The sequence below is a fragment of the Eptesicus fuscus genome, chromosome 8 (genome assembly GCF_027574615.1).
Source record: "Eptesicus fuscus isolate TK198812 chromosome 8, DD_ASM_mEF_20220401, whole genome shotgun sequence".
Lineage (NCBI taxonomy): Eukaryota > Metazoa > Chordata > Mammalia > Chiroptera > Vespertilionidae > Eptesicus > Eptesicus fuscus.
The window spans coordinates 66682407-66702746 of NC_072480.1; the positions used below are offsets into that span (position 1 = coordinate 66682407).

Sequence of the window (20340 nt, forward strand, 5' to 3'; positions counted from 1 at the left end):
TCTTAGCCTTCCACTGGTCTTTCTTCGAAAGCAGATTTTTAAAGATCAATTCTATATTCTGAATATGATAACAGAACTGCCTTATCCAAAATATGTTTAAATATTAGCAATGAATTATCTAATATTTACTTTTAAAATAAATACATTGCAAATGTCAATTTCAAGGGCATTTATTCAGTATCATGGCATTCCCTTGTCCTTATTTTACCAACTGTTTTTCACTATTTGAATAGTTACTGGTACTAGATTGTCAAGTTGTGTTTGCCACTCCTCCTTTATATTTCTAATTGCCAAGCAGCAATTTTTCCTCTGACCCCATTAGTGACACCTTCCCAATTTGATTTTTATTTAATATTTATCATTAGACTGCCTTTTCCAAGTTCTGGCTTCCTCAATACCAGCTATATGACCTCAACCACATCATTTCCTGTTTCTGTGCCTCAGTTTCTTTATCTGTCTCATAAGGTTAGTATGAATATTAATGAGTTAGGGTGGCATTTAAAACAATGCCTGGCACACAGTGAGCTCTGCCCTACTGTTCTCATCCTGAAAACTGAAGTGATTTAAATATGAACACATTATTATTAAAAATATTTTAAAATATCTATTTTTATTTGTTTCTTTCCACATTAGTCTATGGATTAGATCAATTTAAATAAATGATTATTTTTAGTTAACCATTCTTAGGATTTTAAATACAGGAAGAACCCTAAAAATCTTGTTATCCAATTTCCAATTTCTATAGTGATTATTGTCATCAGGCATTTATTAAACAGATAATTGTACTTCTCATGAATTCTGATGCTACTAAGTGCCTATGTAGTCTAAGTTTTGGGCTTGAAGGTATTTTCAACGTTATAAACAAATACACGCTCTTCTCAGTCCTTCAGATCCACGTATTTTTAAAATATATTTTATTAATTTTTCACAGAGAGGAAGGGAGAGGGATAGAGAGCTAGAAACATCGACCAGCTGCCTCCTGCACACCCCCCACCGGGGGATCTGCCCGCAACCAATGTACATGCCCTTGACCGGAATCGAACCTGGGACCTTCCAGTCCGCAGACTGACGCTCTATCCACTGAGCCAAACCGGTTTCGGCAGATCCACGTATTTTTAACAGCACAGATCTTCACCACATCTGGCACTGTGGTACTTAACAGCAAGTGGTTTAGGTAGAAAGGATTTCCTACAGACTTTTCCTTAACCCTTAGCAATTTTACTTTCTTTCGTTTCCTTTGTCCATTACTGACTAGCTTATAATACATCTGTACAATTATCATGCACTAGATCCTAAAGCAACTTTTCTAAAGGTAGGCAAGGCAGTTATAATTGTCCATTCTTCCCCCAGAAAACACAAATTGAAGGTTAGGATCTTTCCCAGGGTTACAGAATTCGAAGTACCAGAGAGAACCAAAAAGGCTGGCTCATAGGATTTCCCCTCCAAAGCTATGTTCACAGCACCATGCTGTTTTTTCCCCAAAAATGTTTTGCTTCATACGTATCATATGCTTATCATATCAGTGGAAGCAAATAGTCTAGCAGTGTGCAGAGAACCAAGACAACCATGTAGAAACAGTAAGATTATGTCTGAATGGGCAGTAAGCTATTCATGTCATTCAGCAGCCCAAGGTTAAGTTCACACAGAAGCTTATCTACATGATGGGAATACAGAGGAAATGGATGCATGAATTCCATATTCGGCCAAGATGGAGTTGAAAATAATGGCCTTTGGGCTACAGAAGAGAAAATCTTGAAAAGAATTGGCCCCAGTTACATTCATACTGATAATATAGGACTAAGTTTAAATGGCCAGGACCAGTTTTTGTTCTTTTGTGAGGGTTAGGAAACCAATGTTATTTAGGCAAGGTAAATTAATTTTTATTCTGAAATGAAATATTTTCACATTCTTGTCACAGAAACTTGGGAAAAGGAAGTTTGTATAACATCCTCATGGTATCTCCAGGCCCCCAAAGGCAACAGATGGTCTCTGAGTTTTAGAGATCTCTTCGTGTTCTATTTTTAAATGTTTCCAATAGATTGACATAGTGTAGGAGTCTGACTCCTTATTAAAAGATTGTTTCTCAGGTTTTGTGCATCTTCTGTCAAGTATGAGATTTGAGCTGTTGTGGTTTGCAGGTTAGGTCAATGGCACCACACTACTCTTTACACCAAACTAAAATCACTTTCCATCTTAGGCATGATCTGCAGCTAGGGCAACGAACTTGTCGATCAATCCTTAATTAGCCTTGGTCATCCACTGATATGCTGCTGCAAGGTGAATTGATTAGAAAGCACATTTTTGCTAAATGCACTCAAGAGTAGTAAGAAAAAACTTAATTGCTATAAATGCTAACCACAGATTCAATTAAAACTGAACTAAGAAATTACATTTTACTCTTGAGCTTGAAATCCTGAATCATACACTGCAGAAGCACAATTGTGCAACCATAGTGCTCCACCTTTCTTCCAAACCACTTCCAAAAAGCAGCCCTGGAGCTTGTGTTTCCTTCAGTTAGATGCTAACACTCAAGTAACATGAAACAAGACAGCAAAACTGGAAATCAGGAGGAATGCAAAGATGACAGGCGGTACACTTCTTCCAACTCTTCACAAACTGTCTAATTCTATTATGAAGATAATCAGGTTAAGAGAATTTACCTATCTGCACATATTCCCATTTTGGTGTAGTAAATAAACCATCCTAATATATAAAGAGCCAAGGTCCATAATGTCCAAAACGACCGAATGGACGACCAAACGCCAGGCTGCGCACACAGCAGGCTCAGGTGGGCGGGGACTGGCAAGCGGGCTGAACTGCTGACTCCCTCCTGGGTCGCGGGCGCCACAGCGACCCAGCACTGACTGCCGCCGCCAAGGCAGGTGAGATGCGATTGGTTGGGGGGCCCCGCCATTGCCTCACAATCGCCCCACAGAGGGAGGCCCAGGCCACCGGCCTGGGGGCTCTGCGATCACCCCAAAGAGGGAGACCCAGGCTACCTGGCTGGTGGCGGTGGGCGGGGCCTCCCTCTGTGGGGTGATCAATCACGGGACTCCCGTACTGCGAGAGGGCACAGGCCAGCCTGAAGTTCCTCCCCCCAGGTGCACGAATTTTGTGCACCAGGCCTCTTCTATATATATAAAAAGCCAGTGACTGGAAAGTCGTAACAACTGGAATGATCAGTCACTATGACGCCCACGGCGGCCAGCAAATCAGCCCGATCAGGGGGTGGGGCCAGCCGGCCAACCTCTAGTGGACCAGCACCCTAGCCGGCCCTGCCCCTGATCAGCCTCTCCCACCCCAATCAAGGGTGAGGCGGCCGGCCAACACCCTGTGGCCCTTCCCCCTGACTGGCCCTGCCCCAGATTGGCCTGCAGCTCCTCCCCCTGGCTGGCCCCACCCCCGATGGGCCCCCACCACCCTGATCGGCCCACAGCCCCTCCCCTCAGCCAACTCTGCCCCCAATCAGCATTCCCACTCCGATCAGGGACAGGGCCGGCCGACCCACCACCCACAGCCCCTCCCCACGGCCAATTGCCCACAGCCCCTCCCCTCAGCTGGCCCGGTCCTGATCAGGCCCCGATTGGGGTGGGCCAGCTGGCCAACTCCTCTCCTCCTCCCCGATCTACCAATTGGGTCCAGGCCGGCCAAACCCCACCTGTGCATGAATTCATGCACTGGGCCTCTAATTCAACTATAAAAATCTGACAAATGCAGCAGAGGAGAAACCTGACTATACTACTTGGGCCAGGTAATCAAAGATAACTAAACAGTGATAAGTCATGTTAATATTATTGATAGGTGCCCTTCATGTGATGTGATAAAAATGGTGCTTTACCTCTGGATTCTCCATTACAAAAACCTATATCATCTCAGACTACACATGAGGGAAACATTAGACAAACCCAAACTGAGGAGCATTCTACAGAACACTACCAGTGCTCCTCAAACTGTCAGAGTCATCAAAAACAAGGAAACTTTGAAACACTGTCAGTCTAGAGAAGCCTAAAGAGGTATGAATATTAAATATAACATGGTATCCTGGATTGGATCCCAGAACAGAAGAACACCAGGTAAAAACTAATGATATCTTAATAAAGTGTGGGTTCTGATTAATAATAATGTAACAATATTAGTTCATTAATTGTAACAAATGAACCACACTAAGCTGAGATGCTAACTAAGGGAAAACCAGGTGAGATATATATATATATATTATATATATATATATATATTCCCTGTACTGTCTTTGCAAATCTTCTGTAAACCTAAAACTATTCTGAAGTAAAAGTTTTCTTAAAACTAAAAAAGTTATTCCTTTTATTTATGGATATCTATAGATCAGAATAATTCAGTTAACCAACTGTATTTTTTTTTCTTCTGTTTCACAGAGGAATGCAATGAATGCCCATGAGAAGCTGTCGAAGTGACTGGGATGCCCTCACAGATTTTCCAGGCTGTGCAGTTCGGTTCTTACTAACACATGACTCCAATCTTGTTTATACAAGCTGTACTTGTTATTTTAATTATGTAATTTAATTATTTTCAAAATCACAAGTATAACTGCAAAGGAGAGTTATTATTTTCATTAAAAAAATAGATTGAATGATTTTTTAAAAACTTGATAAAGGCAAATGGCTAAAAATACTTCTTTGAATATGTTCTTGTGCCATAAAAGATTGAGAGAAAATGTCATGAAAATCAAGAAGAATTCTGTACTAGATTGCTTACATTCTTCAAATTCTGCTCCACTGAAAGACACCAAAATTAGAAATCATAAACTATGGGTATGATTTCTGCAGGAACTCAAATTAGTTCAACCATAATTAAAGAAAACACGATGGGGCTATCTCAAAGTACTGTGAATGAGCATATATATATTTAATATAACATAAAATATGTAAGGCACATGTGGTATCATTTTTTAATAATTTCCATGTTTACTGTCTTTCTCATTACCTTATGTTTTCAATTACCCAATTACGACTAACCCCAATTGACTAGCCAAGATGTTGTATTGAAGACTATTTTTACTTTCATCTTTCATGCATTAAGATTTCATAATACCTTTGACTCTCTTTCCTTTAACTGGTAAATTCAGGTTTTTATTTTGCACTGTTTTATAATGAGCCCATTATACAATTCTGTCATCTTCTTTCCCTGGTGGACTCTAGACAGAATGGCGATTGCCTAAGTATGCTGTGCTGCCCATAAGAAACAAATTTGTTCAAGTGCCTTCTTAGATGAACTGTGTAAAGCACATATGAAAGCTAGAGGAAAAATCCCTGAGAAAGGATCAAAGGTGGCTGCCGACAGGAAGGCAGGCTGCAAGATAGTGTGTGAGTGAGAGAACGAAAGGAGAGTGTGTGGACGTACAGGGAGTGTCTATTTGTGAGTGAGGGACAGCTGTATTCCAAGGGACTGTTGGGGACTGCCGGACCGGGCTGCCCTGTCCAGACAGCCTCCACTGCTGCTGAAATCTCTCCCAGAGCAACTGGCTCTGCTGCAGAGACTGCGCCATCTTGAAGGGGATAGTGGCTGTGATCGGAAGCCTAGCCGTACCTTCAACTGTGAAGAATCGGATACCTGCCGGGACCCTACAACTACAACACCCAGGGACCAGCTGTGAACCCATGAAGACTTGGTCTCAAGCAGTGCGAATACGAGGACTCAGACAAGCTCTGAACCTTCTCACAGAAAGGTCAGATTTCACCTAGGGAAAGGTGAGGTCTGCGATCCAGGCTGGAGGGAGAAACACATGCAGCGGGATCTAGAGGTTCAGAGGAAGTCTGAGCCCCACAAAATCCACAGCCGTTGGGGCCAGTGTAGTCCAGGAATGTGGAAGGGGGTCCACAGGGCTGCTGGCAAAAGGGAACTCTAGAAATCAACCCATAGCTGGGCTGGGCACAAAAAGGCAGAATGAAGTTTTACCAGTATACCGGCTGCGCTGTGCCACAGGAAAAAGACATGCAGAGAGATGTGCGTAGTGTCATGCACACTGCCAGGGCAAAAAGTCGCAAGTTTGCATGCTTACTCTGGCTCCTTTTTTCTCTTTAAATCCTTGCTTTTGATTACTAAGCCTAGTACATAGGATCTCCCAATTAAAAACACTCTCAGAGACTGCAGGGGAAAGTTGTTTTTGTGGAACCTGGGGATCAGAGCAGGGAGAAATGATCAGAGAACCAGATCTGGGGCAGTCCATTACCCCAAGCAGTATTAAGTGCAGCAGGGAAAACAAAATCTAAATACTGGGTAGAGAGGACTTATAGCCCCAGATGTCAAAACAGAAACAATGCCACCCAGGGGTTGAATCACAAATTGACTCTTGTGTAAATACAACTAAAGGCAAGCTGAGAAACAAAGAAATAGTGCCTGTTTGAAAACAGGATTGTGGGCATGGGTGGGGAGAGGTTGGGGGGTTAATGGAGGGATGAGGACACATATGTAATACCTTAATCAATAAAGAAATTTTTTTTAAAAAAGAAAACAGGATTGTGGGTTATGACACAGAGGAGCGATGGAATGCAAGGAACTTCAATACTGTCCTGACTACCTGACAGGAGACAGGTGTGCCAAACAGAACAGTAGAGCAAGTTAATGACCTTCACTACTGCACATTTTTATTTTATAGCTTTTATTTAAGAAACTAATTTTTTTCTTTTTTTCTCATTTGATTTTACCTTTTTAATTATTACATTTTTATTTTTAATCAATATTATTACTACTATTATTTTACCTTTCTAAAGTTTTATTTTATTTTATTTTATTTTGGGATTAATGTTCTACATTCTATTTTCATTTTTCCTTTAGCATCCTTTTACTCTATCTCAACTTTACCTTTATGCCAACACTCTCTTCCTCACTTTTCCCCTTTTGTTGTCCTGTTTCTCTTACCCTATTCCTGCTTTAGATTCTCCCTATTCCTTCTTATTACCCCTGTTAAAAATTCATCCTACTTTCTAATTATATATCTAATTTCCGATCCCCTGCTCCAAGTCCATACACACTTCGCTCTTCTCTTTCTTCACTATCCAATTTTTTTCTCTCTTCCCTTTTTTTTGTTTGTAATGTTTTTTTGTTTTCTTTTGTTTTATTTTTTTTTGTTTTATTTTGTTTGGTTTTGCACCTCTTTCTCTCTGTCTTATTGTTGTTGTTTGTTTGATTGTTGATTAGATTGGGTATTTTTGTTTGTTTGTGTGATTGTTTCTCTCTTTATTTTTTTTTTTTGCTTCTGTTTTTCCTCTCCTCGTTTGTTATTAGTTGTTGTTTGTAGTTTGCATTCAGCTCTGGGTGTTAGTTGCTTGCATTTTTTTGGAATAGTTGTTCTATTGAGTTTTCTCCCTGTGTAGTTTTTCCCCCTTCTTTTTATTCTCTTTCTTTTCTCTCTTACTTTTTTCCTTTACTCAATATCATTTTTGCACACACTCTCTCTCTTTTTTTTCTTTTATCCCCTAATTCTCTTTTCTCTGGTGGTCACCTTTATTTGGGGTTATTAGTATCATAAATACATTTCTGTTCAGTGCCTTGTGTGTTGTACATTGTTGTGTTGTATTTTGTGCCTTTAAGTCAACACAGGAGAGAGAGCTACATAAATGGACACCCGGGGAGTAGAGATCACGGGGAGACAAAGAAATAGCCAACATATGAAAAAAAAGGAGGCATCACCAGAAAAGAAAGTAAACAAAATGGAGGCAAGCAATATGTCAGAGAAAGTATTCAAAGAAATGGTCATAAAGTCGCTGAAAAGGTTGGGAGACAAATTCAACAATGTGTGTAAGAACCAAGAGGAAATGAAGAAGAACCAAAAAGAAATGAAAAATGACATCACTGCAATAAAGAACTCAATAGAAAGCATCAAAGTAGAATAGAAGAAGCAGAGGGATGTATCAGTGAGCTAGAAGACAAGGTAGGAAAAAATACCCAAGCAGAGCAGCATCTAGAAAACAAACTTTAAAAACAGGAGGAGAGCTTAAGGGAACTTTGGGACAACACAAAACAAAACAACATCCGCATAATAAGGATGCCAGAAGGAGAGGAAACTGAGCAAGGAATGGAAAACATGTTTGAAAAAATAATGACAGAAAACTTCCCTGATATAGGCAAGAAAAAACTCACACAAGTCCAAGAAGCTCACAGAGTCCCAAGCAAAATGAACCCCAAAAGACTGACACCAAGGCACATTATAATTAAATTGGCAAACACCAACAACAAAGTAAGAATCTTAAAAGTGGCTAGAGAGACACAGAAAAGTTACCTACAAAGGATCCCCATCAGACTAGCGACTGATTTCTCAACAGAAACACATAAGGCCAGAAGGGAATGGAATGAAATAAGCAAAGTCATGCAAAGGAAGGGTCTGAATCCACGAATACTGTAACCAGCAAGGCTATCAATAAAAATTGAGGGTGAAATCAGGAGTTTCACAGACAAAAAAGGACTAAGGGAGTTTGTTACCACCAAACCAACAATGCAAGATGCTAAAGGGTCTGCTGTAAAAAGAAGAAATATGAAGCGAAGAAGGAACACAGGCATAAAGAATAAAAATGGCGACAAACAAGTACCTATCAATAATAACTTTAAATGTAAATGGATTAAACACCCCAATCAAAAGACATAGGGTAGCTGAGTAGATAAGAAAACATGACCCATCTATATGCTGTCTACAGGAAACCCACCTCAGAAAGAAAGATTTACACAGACTGATGGTGAAGGGATGGAAAAGGTTTTTCAGGCGAATGGAAATGAAACAAAAGCTGGGGTAGCAATACCTATATCCGACAAATTAGACCTCAAAGTGAAGGCCATAACAAGAGATAAGGAAGGCCACTTCATAATATTAAAGGGAGCAATTCAACAAGAAGATACAAGTTGCAAACATATACGCACCCAATACAGGAGCACCCAAAAACATAACAAAACTTCTGGAGGATGTCAAGGGAGAGATTGATAGCAATACAGTCATAGTAGGGGACTTTAATACCCCACTAATACCACTGGACAAATCCTCTAAACAAAAAATCAGCAAAGAAACATCAATCCTAAATGACACACTAGATCAGATGGAATTAATTGACATTTTCTGAACATTTCACCCCAAAGCCACAGAATATACATTCTTCTCAAGTGCACATGGGTCATTTTCAAAAATAGACTATATATTGGGACACAGGCAAAGTATCTTCAAATTCAATAAGATAGAAATCATATCAAGCATCTTCTCAGATCACAGTGGCATAAAACTGGAAATAAACTACAATCAAAATAATCAAAAAAATCAAACACCTGGAGGCTAAATAACATGCTATTAAACAATAACTGGGTTACCAAAGAGATCAAAGAAGAAATAAAAAGCATCAAGGCAACGAACAACAATGAAAACACAACAATCCAAAATCTATGGGACATAGTGAAAGCAGTCCTAAGAGGGAAGTTCATAACTGTGCAGGCCTACCTCAAAAAACAATAAACAATGGTAATAAATTATCTAACCATGCAACTCAAAGAGTTAGAAAGAGAGCAACAAGAAAAGCCCAGCGTAAGCAGAAGGAAGAAAATAATAAAGATCAGAGAGGAGATAAACAACATAGAGACCAAAAAACAAAACAAAACAAACAAACAAAAAAAACAATACAAAAGATCAACAAAAGAGCTGGTTCTTTGAAAGGATAAACAAGATTGATGAACCTCTAGCCAGGCTCACTAAGAAGCAAAGAGAGAGGACCCAAATAAACAAAATCAGAAATGAAAGAGATGAAGTAACAACCGATCCCACAGAAATACAAAAGATTATGAAAAAATACTATGAACAACTCTATTCCAACAAAATGGACAACCTAGATGAAATGGACATATTCTTAGAAAAATACAAGCTCCCGAAACTCAACCTAGAAGAATAAAAAAACCTAAATAAGCCGATAACTACCAAAGCAATTGAAAAAGCGATAAAAAAATCTTCTAGCAAACAAAAGCCCTAGGCCAGACGGCTTTACAGGGGAGTTCTACCAAGCATTCAAAGAAAAACTAAAACCTATCCTGCTCATATTATTCCAAAAAATTCAAGAGAAAGGCACACTTCCAAACTCTTTCTATGAAGCCAGCATTTCCCTAATCCTAAAACCAGATAAAGGCACCACAAAAAAAGAGAACTACAGGCCAATATCTTTGATGAACATAGATGCTAAAATCCTCAACAAAATTCTAGCAAATCGGATTCAGCATTACATTAGAAAGATCATACACCATGACCAAGTGGGATTTATTCCGGGAATGCAAGGATGGTACAATATCTGCAAATCAATAAATGTGATACATCACATAAACAAACTGAGAGACAAAAATCACATAATCGTATCAATTGATGCAGAAAAATCATTTGACAAAATCCAACACCCTTTCTTCATAAAAACTCTCAGTAAAGTGGGAATAGAGGGATCATACCTCAACATAATAAAAGCCTTATACGACAAACCTACAGCCAACATCATACTCAATGGGCAAAAACTAAACCCATTTCCCCTAAGAACAGGAACAAGACAAGGATGCCCACTTTAACCACTACTGTTCGATATAGTACTAGAAGTACTAGCCATAGCAATCAGACAAGAAGAAATTATAGGCATCCAAATTGGAAAAGAAGAAGTAAAGCTGTCCTTATTTGCAGATGACGTGATACTATACATAGAAAATCCCAAAGATTCCATCAAAAAACTACTAGACCTAATAACTGAATTTGGCAATGTAGCAGGATACAAAATTAACACCCAGAAATCTATGGTCTTTTTATACACCAATAATGAACTCACAGAAAGAGAAGCGGAAAAAAATCCCATTTACCATTGCACCAAAAAAATTAAGATACCTAGGAATAAACTTAACTAAGGACGTAAAAGACTTATACTCGAAGAACTACAGGACATTAAAAAAAGAGATAGAGGAAGACATAAACAAATGGAAGAACATATCATGTTCATGGATTGGTAGAATCAACATCATTAAAATGCCCATACTACCTAAAGCAATCTATAGATTCAATGCAATACCTTATTAAAATACCAATGGCATATTTCAAAGATCTAGAACAAACTCTCCAAAAATTCATCTGGAATAAAAAAAGACCCTGAATAGCCACAGCTATCCTGAAAAAGAAGAACAAAGTTGGAGAGATAAAAAAAAAAAAAAGTTGGAGGGATCACAATACCAGACATCAAGCTATATTACCAAGCCATGGTTCTCAAAACTGCCTGTTACTGTCACAAAAACAGACACATAGACCAATGGAACAAAATAGAGAACCCAGAAATTGACCCAAGCCATTATACTCAATTAATATTTGACAAAGGAGGCAAGAACATACAATGGAGTCAAAACAGTCTCTTCAATAAATGGTGCTGGGAAGTTTGGTCAGATACATGCAAAAAAAAAATGAAACTAGATCACCAACTTACACCATACACAAAATCAAATTCAAAATGGCTAAAGGACTTGAATGTAAGATGGGAAACCATAAAAATCCTACAAGATTCCATAGGCAACAAAATTGCAGACATATGACGTAGCAATATCTTTACAGACACAGATCCTAGGGCAAGAGAGACTAAAGAGAAAATAAACAAATGGGACTACATCAAAATAAAAAGCTTCTGCACAGCAAAAGAAACCATCAACAAAACAACAAGAAAGCCCACTACATGGGAGAACATATTGGCCAATGTTATCTCCAATAAGGGTTTAATATCCAACATTTACAGAGAACTCATACAACTTAACAAAAGGAAGATAAACAATACAATAAAAAAATGGGCAAAGGACCTAAATAGACACTTTTAGAAAGAGGACAGTCAGAAAGCCAAGAGACATATGAAAACATGCTCAAAGTCACTAATCATCCGAGAGATGCAAATCAAAACAACAATGAGGTACCACCTCACACCTGTCGGAATGGCTATCATCAACAAATCAACAAATGACAAGTGTTGGCGAGGATGCAGAGAAAAAGGAATGCTTGTGCACTGCTGGTGGGAATGCAGACTGGTGCAGCCATTGTGGAAAACAGTATGGCGTTTCCTCAAAAATTTAAAAATGGAACTGCCATTTGACCCAGTGATCCCACTTCTAGGAATATATCCCATGAAAACAAAAACACCAATCAGAAAGGATATATGCACCCCTATATTCATAGCAGCACAATTTACAATAGCTTAGATTTGGAAACAGCCTAAATGCCCATCAGCAGATGAGTGGATTAGAAAACTATGGTACATCTGCACAATGGAATACTATGCTGCTATAAAAAAGAAGGAATTCTTACCATTTGCAGCAGCATGGATGGAACTGGAGAGCATTATGCTAAATGAAATAAGCCAGTCAGTGAAAGAAAAATACCACATGATCTCACTCATTTATGGATAATAAAGCACATTATAACCTGATGAACAAAAAGATAGATACAGAGGCAGAGAAGCATTGAACAGACTGTCAAATTACAGAAGGAAGGCTGGGGAGGGTTGTGGGGGAGGTAAGAAATCAACTGAAGGACTTGTATGCATGCATATACATAAGCATAACCAATGGATGCAAGACACTGGAGGGGGAGGGGGAGAGCATGTGCTGGAGGGTAGGGGAGGCTGGGGGAAGGTCAATGGGGGGAAAAAAGGGAGACATATGTACTACTATTTGTAATACTTTAAACCATTTTTAAAAGATCCCCAAGGAAAAAAAAAGGCTTAAAATGTTTTTGTTTTAATTCAGTGTCTTAGAAAACATCATCATTTTCTGAAAATTGAGTCTATCTTCAAAGAACTCTAAGTAGGAGTGAAAATGAGAACTGAATAAATGTGATGTGCTCCTCTCGTGCTTTCCAGATAATAAATTCTGCACCGGACGATTACACTAGATGTGAATCTGTTTCTTGTATCATGCCGGAAGCAAGATCACTAAGACATACATTACCTTTCCCAAAAGAATCTATCTTTCTCAAAGATGGTGAAAAAGCTGTTTCTCTGTGCATTAGCAGAAAATACATTCTAATCAAAGTAAACCAAAGAACAGCAAGATGCTGTAAGGATACAACAAATGAAATTAAATGGTTATGTACAAATTCAGCTATTCACCCCCAAAAAAATCTTTTAGAAATTAGTGTTGTTTTTGTCTAGAATACGCTTTGGAGGAATAATTTTTAAAATAGGGAATTTATAAGAATATACTTGTGAAAAAAACCGAAGAAAGTCAAAATGGATTCTAAATCTCCCTCCGGGATAGAAAGCAATGCAGAGGACCAGTGCTCCCCTAGGATTAAGCAATGTGCGAGTCTGAAGGTTAGGATTTCTGGCGTGCACACAGTTTGGCTGGACTTTTTATATTTCCCTTATGAGCAACCAATGCCAGATATACCAGCTGGCAAGTAGGCAAGAGATGGAGAGGAAAATCAAACAGGGAAAGAACTTCTAGGGCTGACTGGATTGCTACCCAAGACCTCAGTATTGGCATTTCCCCACTCTCCCAACTTAGGGGAGGAGGCTGATTGGAGAGTGGGAAGTGAAGGAAAAGAGAAAGGTTGTGGGGGAGTGAATGGGGGAGGCTCCAGAAAGCAAAGTCTCAGGAAGACAAAGGTTCCTAGTTTGTTTCTTCTTCTTTGCTTCCCACAAGAATTAACAGTGAGACTAAAAGTACAAGAGGAGGAAAGTAGCAAACAAGATGACTTGGGCAGCATAGCAGAAATCCCCTAGGCCAAAGGAAGGCCAGATTTTGAGAATACATCAACATGGGTAACACACAATGTGAGTATCCTCCAGTAATAGTTTAGGAACATCAGGGAGAAAAACAAATACCTAAACCAAACACAAAAATCCAGCCCAGCTTGCCTGGGTCAGGGGTTGAGCGTCAATCTATGAACCAGGGGATCACAGTTTGATTCCTGGTCAGGACACATGTCCGAGTTGCGGGCTAGAGTAGAGCATGCAGGAGGCAGCCGATCAATGATTCTCTCTCATCATTGATGTTTCTATCTTTCTCTCCCTCTCCCTTCCTCTCTGAAATTAATAAAAATATATATTTTAAATATCCAGTTAAACTTTAAAAGCTCACTTTTCACTAAACAAACTTCTGTTTGTACATGTATTACATATTTCAAATATTTGAAATTAAATTTCATTTAACTGATATTTTTTAATTTATCTAATATAATTTTCTTTCCTGCTACATTCTCATAGAATTTCAAATCTGCTGTGAGGAGAAAATACAAACCTCATATTCAAACACTAAAATTAACTATATACATAAGGCATACCAGCACTGCTTGCTTAATAGATGGAGCAACAATGAGCATCCTTCTCTTTACAAATTTCCTGTTGCTTCATCAAATTTTGCCTCCCCTCCACCTAAAAACTATAACCGTATCATGTATATTTTTTCCCTTTTCACCTAATGGACATTTCCATACAAATACTCGTATGAATCCTTCAACAAAGCACACATCCTCTAAATAAGCATCTTTCCCCAGTCCTCTTGTAATCCCTATAAAAACTGTCAACATCTTCTCAGGGTCAAGACTTCTGTATGATCTTCCATAACCCTCCTTCCCTCACCCCCCACAGTTAATCAGTTACCAGAATCTGCCCATTCTACATCCACAAAGATTCTAGTTTACAGCCCTGCTGGAATTTAAACCCCATGACACAAGAACCTTATTTTTTTTGTTTCTCTGTTTTAATTACTGAAGCCCAGCACCTAGCATAGCACCACACACAAGAAGATATACAACACAAATTCACTGACTAAAGTCATATAGTACTACACACCTCAAGACAATACTTGTAGTTGTTAGTCTTTTATGTTAGGTATAATCACACACAAAAGAATATTTTTAGAGGTCCTTTGCAAATCACTGACCACTGACCTAGTTTTTTTTTTACATTCCATCTTTTCTTACCCGTCCTACCAACCCCCTATCAATAAACGCACATGTGCTGATACATCTATAATCAAAAGTAGGCTTTGAATTCTGAGCTTCAAAATAGTTCAGGCCAAATACTTGATTAAAATATTTAGTTTCATCCATCTACATAATGACCAAATTGACGTTATTGTCAAAAGTTTAATTTACCTTAGACGTGCTAATACATCTATAATCAAAAGTAGCACTTTGGTGTAGAATAACTTCTTATAAATATTCATATGGAGTTGACTTTTGAAAAAGATTTTCAATAAAAGTTCACATAATATAACTGATGTATAATGTCTAAGAAAATATGAAAACACAATTAAATTGACTCTTGTGGATTTCATGCTTTGGAGAAATAAACTGCTACAGAGTATGTTGACAACATCAAAGAATGAGACATGGGCTTGTAAATTACTGGGGGAGGTAAAGATAAATACACATTAATAAATGAGGTAGATTATAATCAATGGCAAAATGGAAAAAGTGAATGCTTTGAATTCTGAGCTTCCCTCATCTTCTTCCTGCCCTCTCCTCTCATCCTACCCACTGAGATTTCATGGTGCACCATCATAATCGGCCCTCCCTACCTTACCACTCTTCACTTTGACTTACCAGCCAAAACCTACTCCACACCTGCACCCATGCAGCTGAATATGACTGGAGAGAAACACAGTTTCCCTGGCACACTCCCCTTAAAATCCATGACTGCTAACCTCAAGTGGGTGGTTACTGCAGCAAGATAATTTTATAACATTCCCCAGAGAGTATTTTATACTTCCTTTCTTCTCAAAATGCCAGTACTCTCCTCCACCTTTATTCTGGGCTGATGGCTTCACTTCAGATGTCTCTGAGAAAAAGGAAACTCAGAAGAGGACTACATGGTGCCACCACCATATCTTCCAACCACCCACATCCGTGCCGACAGGCAGTCTTCCTTCCGGTTACTTCTGTTTTTGTATAAAGCCTCTTTCACTTATACCCTAGACCCTTCCTCATATTGACTATTCAAGAGCATTCCATAGCAGTTTTACTCCTGAGTGCTTTTTACTTTCTTGCCAGCTCATGGAGAATTCAAAAGGTTTTAAAATATTATATCCCACATTTTCACGGTTTTCTGCATAGGATCGAATGGAGTGACAATTCACCATGCTGCAGATATAGTAATGGTTAATTCTCAGTTATTATGTTACTTGATATATTAGCAGTATCTAATATAATTGATCTTTCCCTCTTTCTTGAAACACTTTGTTCCTGTGGCTTCAGAAATCCTGCTTTCTTAGTCCTCAGAACAGAGGTTCTTCTTCAAATCTGTGTTCTATAAACACTGGTTCATCCTCACACCTTCCTCTTCCCCATCTACACTGTTTTAAAGAACCAATCATTTACAACTCCCAAATTTAAGTCTCCAACTTGCCACTCTGCCCCCTGAATTCCAGACTCAGAGCTCCAACTCTCTACTCTCCATATCCACTTAAATGTCTGTAAAATGTTTCTCAACTTATCACGTCTGAAACCAGACTCTGATCCCAGGACCCAGACACCCTCCCACAAGCTCCCCTATCCCAGATAAATAACTCCATCTTTCCGGATGCTCAGGCCAAGAAACTTGGGAGTTCTCCTCAACATTGCTTTCAGTAATGCCCAGAATCTGACCTCTTTTCTAACAACACCAACACTCCCCGAGTCCAAGTAACTGTTGTTGTGTGCCTGGATCCTTTCCATAGCATCAGATTTTAACTCTGGCCCCTGCAGTCTATTCCAAAACAATAGCTAGAGTGACCCCTATAAAATGTAAGTCAGATCATGTTCTTTGCTCAAAACTCTCCAATGCCTTCCTATCCCCTGAGAGTTAAAGGCAAACTCCTCACTAGAACCTACAGAACCCTAAATGAGCTGACCACCGGCTGCCTCTCTGCTGTCATCCCCTACCACACCCTCTCTTCCTCTGCTCCATCCCAAGTGGACTCCCTGATGTTTATCAACATGCCAGGCATGTCCCCACCTAAGGACCTTTGCACCTGTAGCTCCCTTTGCCTAGAATGCCTTCCCAGATACCTGCATTTTCCTTCCCTCACTTCTTTCAGTCCTCTGGGCAGATGTCTGTGATGATTCCCTTGATAACTCTACATCAAATAGCATCCCATCCCCAAATACAGCACTTGCTTTCATCCCTCTCATTTTTATTTTCCTTGCAGAATTTATCACCAACTTAAATACTTTGTTTTTGTGCCTACTTTATGGTTATAAGCACACCAGGGGGATAAGCATCTTGACTGTTTTATTCATTTTTTCTTCCTCAGATCCTAGATAAAAGGAAATCAATAAATAAGTATTAAATAAATAAATGAATTAAATTTTGAGAAAGGATATTTATGTAAATAATAAGAGTTGACATTACTGAGTGTTCACTGGCAGGCATATTAAGTGTTTTATGTGTATTGTCTTACTAACCTTCACACCAATCTCTGAAGGTTCTTTTAATCTTCAATTTTACAGATGAGGAAATTCTTAGAGAAGTCAAATAACTCACCAAAGTCCCAGAGCCAGTATGTGGTGGACTTTAGACGGATACTCAAGCTTGTTTCATGTCACAGCCCATTACTTTCCTAAATTGACTCTGAACATCTCTTAGCTGTGTTGCCAGGATAAACCTCGATAATGACCTTAGTGTGCATTAAACACTTAATAAACATCAGCAATTAGTGTCATTAAAATCAAACTCCACACAGTAGGTAAAACACTAAATGTTAACTTATCAGATTCTAAAAGCTATGTAGCTTGCTAGGCATCACATTTTCCCCACAGAGATTTTAGATATTTTGTATAACTTCATTTATCGCCTTGCTAAATGGAGGGATACCACTGCTATAACTTCGGAATTAGCATATATTCAAAATTAGCTCCAAAAAGCTACAAGGTCTTTCTTGGTTCAAGTTGTTAAAATCTATTTGCCAAGACACTACTGAACCCAATTCACCATCATAATATCAACAGCAAGGTGTGCTTCTTGCCTTCCTCTCTTGAATCTGTTCCCCAGAGCCCAGTCTTCCTACCTCACCCCAAACTCCCTTGATCAAAAGAGGCATTTTCCCTGGGATGTGCTTTGATTAATACCTACTCTTTTCTGGACTTGTCTTCCTGACCCAGATTCCCACTGCTACTCTGATTCTGAATTCAGCCCTACTATTTCAAATATTGGTAACCCTATGTTTTACCTGACATGGGTTCTCTATTCGAGCCTAAATAAAATGAAATTATATTTTCTAAGTATGCAGAATCAGCAGTTACACTGCTAGTTAGGCTTAAAAAAAATAAAAAAGAGGAACATGTGTGTGATGACCTGTCTCCAAGAGGACTCCAGTGATTCTTGACTCTGGGTATTCACGTTCTCATATAGCTGCCTCTCATAATGAATAGGGCAGACCTACGTGGCTGAGGCTAGCCCTTAATGGACATTGTGGGATCTGCCCTATACTCTTCGATCATTCAAACTGGAGGAAGCCAGAGATCATGTCATGAGAACACTAAAGCAACCCTATGGAGAAGCCCAGGTAGGAAGGAACTCAGGCCTCCTGCCAACAGCCAGCACTCACTTGCTATCCATGTATTTGGAAAAATATTCTCCAGCCCCAGGCAGTCTTCAGATGACTGCACCATCAATCAACATCTGAATCACAAACTCATGAAAGACCCTTGAGCTAGAACTATCAAGCTAAGACTCTACTGAGTTCATGACCCACAGAAGCTATGTGAAATGATAAATGTTTATTCTTGTTTGAAGCCACTGAGTTTTAGCATAATGTGTTATACTGCAAAAGATATGCATACATACTAAACAACAAACATACAAAACCCATTTGTAAGGAAAGTAAACTTTAGAAGTCATGAGCCCTATAACAAGGAAAATTGTGCATAAATTCAGTTCAGAATTAAAATATACACTGAGTAGCCAGATTATTATGATCTCTGAATGCATAATAATCTGGCCACTCAGTGTATATCCTATATAATAAGAGGCTAATATGCAAATTGTCCCCTCAGCCAGTTCTGCTCTACCAGCAGGCAGGCTGGCCAAGGGCCCATGTCCCCTCTCCCTGGCCAGGCTGGCTAGACCCACCCATGCACGAATTCTTGCACCAGGCCTCTAATATATATATCACCAACTTAAATACTTTGTGTTATTTGTATTATATATATATACACACACACACACTGAGTGGTCAGATTATTATGCATTCAGAGATCATAATAATCTGGCCACTCAGTGTATGTGCCATATAAGAAAAATAAAATATGGATTTGTCTTTTTATAGAACTTAGAGTTTTGATTATAGGTTTTTAAAAAGGCTATTAGCTGACTTTTCCTGACCTACCGTAGAGCCCTAAATGTCAGCATTTCAATAAATTTGTGTAATAGCACAAATAGGTTACATTACAGAATATAGAGTTCCAGGGACTTTGAACTTTAAACTCTAAACTCTGAACTCTGAGAAACATTAAGTAACAATTTTCTGCTGTTAATGTGCTAACCTGGATTTAAAATATAATAATAACCAATCAAATGTAGATTGTCTAGGACAGGCACAGAAGGTTAAAGTGCAAAACAGAAGAGTAAAGACAATGCCAAGCCATGACTATGAAGAAAATATCAAGATCAGGAACAAGACAGAAACATTTGACTTAAGGTTAAAAGCTTGGAGTTAATACCAGAATGACATTGTAGTTACTTCTGTATACTTATTGTACTTTCTTATATAAATTTGCTCTAGGTAACTAATTAGAAATCTGAATATTAGTCACTCTCAACTGATCCTTCTGTTGGACTGATATTAAAGAGAGCAACCAAATAAATTCAAATTGCCAATTGCAATCATCATAAGATATTAAAGTAGGGGTGTTTAATATTGCCATTACTTACCCTGGTATTGACATATTAAACATTACAGAAATAAAAATGTTATAAATATGAAATTAAAGATAGAAAACTTGAAATAATATTTGGCCTCTGTTTTGAAGTTCTGGAAAGTATCTAGGAGACAAAAGTTAAATAATTTCAATGACCTCTCTTGAGCTCAAATAAAGCTTTTAGCATTCATCTCTTCATAATGGATGTACAGCTATTTTGTCAAAGATATACACTTTGATGCTTCCCTAGAAATTAGGCTACAAACCCCTAAGTTACTAGAATTGTGTCTATTTATGGCTCTGCCTCTGGTCCCAAGTTTTATATTCTGTGTTTGGCCACAGATAACAAGTGACAGACTAGACAAATGCTCCTCTTCTAATCAGCACACTGGAATACAATCACCACGCATTGCTTATCTCTATCAGGCACTGTATTAGGTGCTAAGGATACAAAGCAGTTGAAGAAACAATGCTAGCTGTGAAGGAGCTCACAGTGC

The 20340-nt window shown here is 38.7% G+C and overlaps 1 protein-coding gene and 1 pseudogene across 2 annotated transcripts in view; one reads left to right on the forward strand and one right to left on the reverse strand.

Moving 5' to 3' along the window:
- Positions 1-20340, reverse strand: part of FGF14 (fibroblast growth factor 14) — a 570035-nt gene that overhangs the window by 457012 nt on the left and 92683 nt on the right. The gene's annotated exons all lie outside the window — the stretch shown is intronic.
- LOC129150077 (MARCKS-related protein-like) overlaps positions 1-20340 on the forward strand; it is a 139781-nt pseudogene that overhangs the window by 34136 nt on the left and 85305 nt on the right.